The sequence below is a fragment of the Drosophila subpulchrella genome, chromosome 3L (genome assembly GCF_014743375.2).
Source record: "Drosophila subpulchrella strain 33 F10 #4 breed RU33 chromosome 3L, RU_Dsub_v1.1 Primary Assembly, whole genome shotgun sequence".
In the NCBI taxonomy this organism is placed as follows: domain Eukaryota; kingdom Metazoa; phylum Arthropoda; class Insecta; order Diptera; family Drosophilidae; genus Drosophila; species Drosophila subpulchrella.
Window position 1 is genome coordinate 28,653,015 of NC_050612.1, and position 6,000 is coordinate 28,659,014.

Here is a 6,000-nt window from a genome sequence, read left to right on the forward strand (position 1 = left end):
AGCCGGAAAAATGTTTTACTAGTTTTTATGAAAACATAATCAAATGTTATGGCCAGTTAGGGGCAAACGCAACTAAACTCAACTGAAGCGGACTGAGTTTTTATTTTTTTTTTGAGACGAGGATGGGGGTAAATGCACTTAACAGTTAGTTTGGCTCTCGGTTTTGAGTTCAGTGAACTGTTAAACTTGTTCGGCTTTAAAAAAATATTTTGTTTTATTGCTAAAATCTATTTATTCGATTATTTATACGCAGTATTAGTTAAAGTTGTACAGTTATTTATGTTTCTTTTTAAATAAATTATTAATGTCTAGCAAAATTGGCTTATTTATATGACTTATACACAAATGGGTTTTCATTAAAACATGAATTAGATCACCTTTTAAAAGCTATGTTAGATTTAGATCTTAAAATACATTATCAATTATTTGTATAAGTTTTCTGGACTTTTGTGTTACTCTTCACCCCTTATATCAGACACCTACAGCAATCCATCCACTTAGGGTAAACCTCAACTTTTCCCAAAAACCCCACTCCCATTTTTGTGAGATAACAGCATGTAAGCGTTGTCATAACACGATCCGGTCATATAAAAACAAAATTCTTACAAATTTAACGCCTCCGACGCAGACGTTTAGCTTTTTATGGCCCATCTACGGCCCCTTGATAGGCCTCTTCCTACCACCACCACCCACATAGCATTCATATTCATAAAAGGCAGCGACTCATCATTATTTGTCATGGGTGCATGTAAACAAGTCAACAAAAAAGAGCGAAAGACAAAAATCATGAGTCACGCATAAAATTTTATGAACTGAGCGGAACGAGAAAGGATACTCGAGGAAATGAAGGATGAAAAAGGAAATTCCTTGTCCCATGGCCACATTGCACATACGGAGCGTGGAGTGCAGGTTTGTGGCTTAATTAAAAATCAGCGTGTGGGTCTTACACAATTTATACAATGCGATTGATGATAGCAGGAAAGGGCTAATGACGCATTTTATAATTGAAATAGCTTATATTTCAGTGGGCAGCCATATTGTTACAATGAATAATCAAAGAAAACTAATTGGAAATACGTTTTACAATAAAAATTAGATGATTAGAGAATTAAAATTACACAAGTTATGGAATCTAGAAGTGCAGTTTTGGGTTCCCATCCTGAAACCCATTGGAAATACTTAAAAAATCGGACATGAAAATGGGTCAAAATTTTGACTCTCGTTTAAAAGATATATTTGAATTTAAACCATTAGAGAATTCAAACACGAACTCGTAGAGGTATCACACTTACAAATCGGAATAAAACTATACAAGTTATGGAATCTAGAAGTGAAGTTTTGGGTTCCCATACTGAAAAAATCGAACATGAAAATGGGCCAAAATTTGGACCCTCGCCTAAGAGATATATTTGAATGTAAATCAATAGAGAATTCAAATACGAACTCATAGAGGTATCACACTTTCAAATCTGAATAAAATTACACAAGTTATGGAATCTAGAAGTAAAGTCTTGGGTTCCCATACTGAAAATACTGAAAAAATCAAACATGAAAATGAGTCAAAATTTGGACCCTCGCCTAAGAGATATATTTGAATGTAAATCAATAGAGAATTCAAATACGAACTCATAGAGGTATCACACTTTCAAATCTGAATAAAATTACACAAGTTATGGAATCTAGAAATGAAGTTTTGGGTTCCCATACTGAAAATACTGAAAAAATCGAACATGAAAATGGGTCAAAATTTGGACCCTCGCCTAAGAAATATATTTAAATGTAAATCAATAGAGAATTCAAGTACGAACTCATAGAGGTCTCACACTTTCAAATCTGAATAAAATTACACAAGTTATGGAATCTAGAAGTGAAGTTTTGGGTTCCCATACTGAAATAATCGAACATGAAAATGGGTCAAAATTTGGGCCCTCGCCTAAGAGATATATTTGAATGTAAATCAATAGAGAATTCAAATACGAACTCATAGAGGTATCACACTTTCAAATCTGAATAAAATTACACAAGTTATGGAATCTAGAAGTGAAGTTTTGGGTTCCCATACTGAAAATACTGAAAAAATCAAACATGAAAATGGGTCGAAACTTTGACCCTCGTTTAACAGATATATTTGAATTTATATGATTAGAGAATTAAAACGCGAACTCATAGAGGTAGCCTACTTGCCAGTCGGACATGGATTTTAGTTTATACTTTTCCTGACTCTAAAAGTCTTAAGCGATTGCCATACTTTTAGGAAACACACTTTTTTGTAGCAGTAAGGACTATTTTAATTAGCGGGAAAGTACAAAATGCAGATTGCCCGCAGGTGGTTCCCGTTGGCTTAACCAATCCCTGAACTGTGTTCACTTTTTTATATCTTCCTCCTTTGCATACCGAACATTCCATTGTCGGTGATTCGCCTTTTCGAATGGAGACCGATATAAGTCACAGAAGAAAGTGAGCGGAGAAAGCGAGAGTGAGTGCAAATTTAATTAAAATGATTTCCTCCACTCCCCGTGGCGCTATTTTAATTAAACCTTTCGATCGATGGCCAAAGAGGAGGGGTAAACGATTAAGCAAACTGCTAACCAGAACTGCATTCGCTTTGAGGTCTTCAACCACTGCCAAATGTAGGTATTTTCTGCTTTAAGAACTTTCAATTGGCGAAAGCTGGCAAATTGTAAATTTTGTTATTACAAACCGGGCCAGACAACCCGCAATTGGCTTTCTTTTTCGCCACCCAACGAAGTTCAGCTACAAGTCAAAGTTTATCCCCAGCATGTGTGTACTCAAAACTCAGTTAGGAGTCGTGTGTTTATTTAATATCTATAAAATAAATTAAACATTCATATTCCGTTTATTTACTTAGGCAAATTGAGTTTTCGCAGTTGACATGCTGAACAAGCTAAAAAAGAAGGGAAGAAAGTTCTGAAAAGTCGGAGAAAAACGCGAGTAATGTAGGCGGGTGGAAAAACGAGCAGGTTGGGCGAAAAAAAGGAGTCAAAAGTTGGCTGTGTCATCCACATCGGTCTGTAAACAGGAAACGAGTGTCTGTTGCCTGCAGAAAGTGACAAATGTCATGAAATATTCAAATTGGCAAGAGTGTTGCTGTCGCTGCTGAAGTCACTTTGGGCCAAACACATTTTCGGCCAAACTTCTGGCACAACTTTAATTGGTGACGAAGATGTTGTTCGATTCTCTGGCCCATTTATCATGGCCAAGGTACCTTAACAGCTCATAATTGGCAATTGAGTGCAATATAGAATATCATAAATACATAACGTTCAACCTTTGGGGGTCAGGCAGGGGCACACAGCAAACGTGCATAAATCACAGGCCCAACATTTGTAAGTTGAGCAAGAACCGCAAACACTTCCCCTTCGTAGTTCGTAGGGCACACACATGGAAAACGCTTCGTTTTCATTGTGTAAATATTTAAGCAAACAATAAAATTCGAAACAGGACCAGGCCAAAAAGAGGGTTGGGCAATAGTAGCAGGTGTCAAATGTTGCGGCCAAAAGAAAAAGCAAAGTCAGTTACACCCAGGAACCCAGCCTGTCCCTCTATCCCCTTTGAAAATTTATGACAAACTGTGGCTGACACACACAAACGTTTGGATTCGCCCATATGTTTAGAATGAAAAATAAATAAGAAAGGTGAGACTCATAGAACCAATTTGCAGATACCTACTAAGTGAAAAAAATAAAAACCATTTAAATATACACATCCTCAAATATCTAACAAAACATTTCTTTGAAAAATACATTTTACATACATTTTTTTAAAACTTAAATATAAATATATTTAAGAAACTAAAATGATAAACTATAAATTATTTGTCATATGCCTGACTTATGAAGACACAGGTATACCTATACCTTGTGATTATTTTTTGGAGAACCACTTTCCATCACCCTTACCCTCCTAACTCGTCAAACCATCATACCCACACATTATCCTCAAAATAAAAAAAAACTCAAAAATTGCTTTGCGGAACTTTTCGGTACGTGCCACTTTGGATGGGCACGAAGCTGTTGCAGCTGCCTTGGACCTCGAGTGTTCAATGTGTTTTGTGTCTTTCTAACTTTTTTCTTCCTCTTTTTGGTGCATGACATTAGTTGTGAGCACATAAAAAATAAATAAATTTAACACATGTCATTGGTTTTTATTACTGCAGCAATGGGAAAAGGCAGGAAAATGATTTAGATGAGCGAGGCATTGTTGAAAATTAAACTGGTACTCGAGGACTCCAGAATTCAATCAAGATGAGGGACTTCTTGGATTTTAATTAGAGTCCCTTTAGCAAAATAAGTTGGCATCTTGGGCCCAACTTTTCGGTAATCGCATTGCACACGCACTCAACTTTGCCAGAATCTCAGTATATAAGATGCATTCAATACCTATGTGTATACATTTTTGGCAACGAATTATTGACAATTGCAATTCAATTTCACACACAATTTGGCCAAAAAATGTCATTACGCCGGAAATGGCGTAAAAACTTTTCTGGAAGCTTTGCAGCTGGAGCTGCAGTTGAAAAGTTTTCGGTTCGTGCTGTCGGAAAAGCCCCTACAGCCCCATGGAAATGTAAGTAATTCAATGCGACACCCGTAAAGGGAGTAAATAAATTTCAGTAAACATTTGTGCGTCTATTTGGCCGTGTTAGTTGGATGTCTGCGTGTGATTGAATGCGCCCCTGATTGAGATTCGAATGGTAAAATCCTCCGTGCTCGAACTCGCAGCAGGATTCTGTTTCTGGCTTGTCAATTTGAAAGAATGACTGACACACTTTGTCAGCTGCTGATAAATACGTTACTTGGATTGTTGGCTAATGGAAGAAGGTGAAGTCGGGCGGAGAGTTCAAAAAGTTAATGTTTTGCTGGAGAGCCTTAAGACCAGAAGGTTTTAAGTATTATCGAAAAAGATGTTGACGTATTTCGTTTCTAAAATCATAAAATCATATATCTAAATAAAACACCTGCTCCTAAAAGATATATCTTTCTTCGGAGATCCCCTTTTGCATCGAAAAGATTCCCCAGATGCAATAAATCAATCCGTTCCCCCACTTAACATCCAAAAGCAAGTTCTCGTCTGATAGGGAAATACCAAAAATACTTTCATTTCATATGCAAAACATTCCTCCCCATTCCCGAAGACGTACTTAGACGAAAAGTTGTTCCTCACCTTGGTGGGAATGCATGTGCAGAACCCAATCCCAATCCCAATCCCTCAATCCCCTATAAACACGCCAAAATCCTCATCCCCAGTTTTTTTTGGGGTAGCAATTTTTGTTCAACATGCATAGGAAAAGTCAAATATGGAAACTGTCAGCAGTGCTGAAAATTTATGGCTCTGTTAATACAATACACCCCACATACTCCACAAAAAAACATTTACGGTCGCTCAAAAGTATGCTACAAATTTCATATTAATATGCAGCAAAGAAATACGGGGCATCCGAAAAAAGCGGGGAAACTTCACCTTTGAAAATGTTTCACTCACAACGAATTATCGGAAGCGGCTCAAGTTTAACGAAAGAAAATTTACTACGTGATTTTAATGGCACATGCATACCAACTTTTCCATGTGGTGTGTATGAAAAGAGAGTACGAGGCCACATATATCATTTTTAAAATGACATTTTTATTGTCAAGCTCTGCTGAATTTAAGGAATTTTTGTTTTGAACATGCAAATTTTTGTATTTGGCAGTTTAAGAAGAATTTCTATTCTACTTCATGCATTCTTGTTTTCAGGAATATTTTTTATTTATTTCGTAATACAAATTTATTGATGAGGGGTTCAGCGCTTAGCCAATTTGTCAAGCTAAAATACGTTTATATTTTTTTATTTTCGAGCTCAGAAATATATTTCATTTAAATTTTAAATATTTGATTTACGTACCAATATAATAATCCCCCTACAAAGTGATGAAAATAATTTAAATGATACCATGTAACTTTTTAACAATGTTTTAAAAAAAGAAAGTATTTTAACTTTAC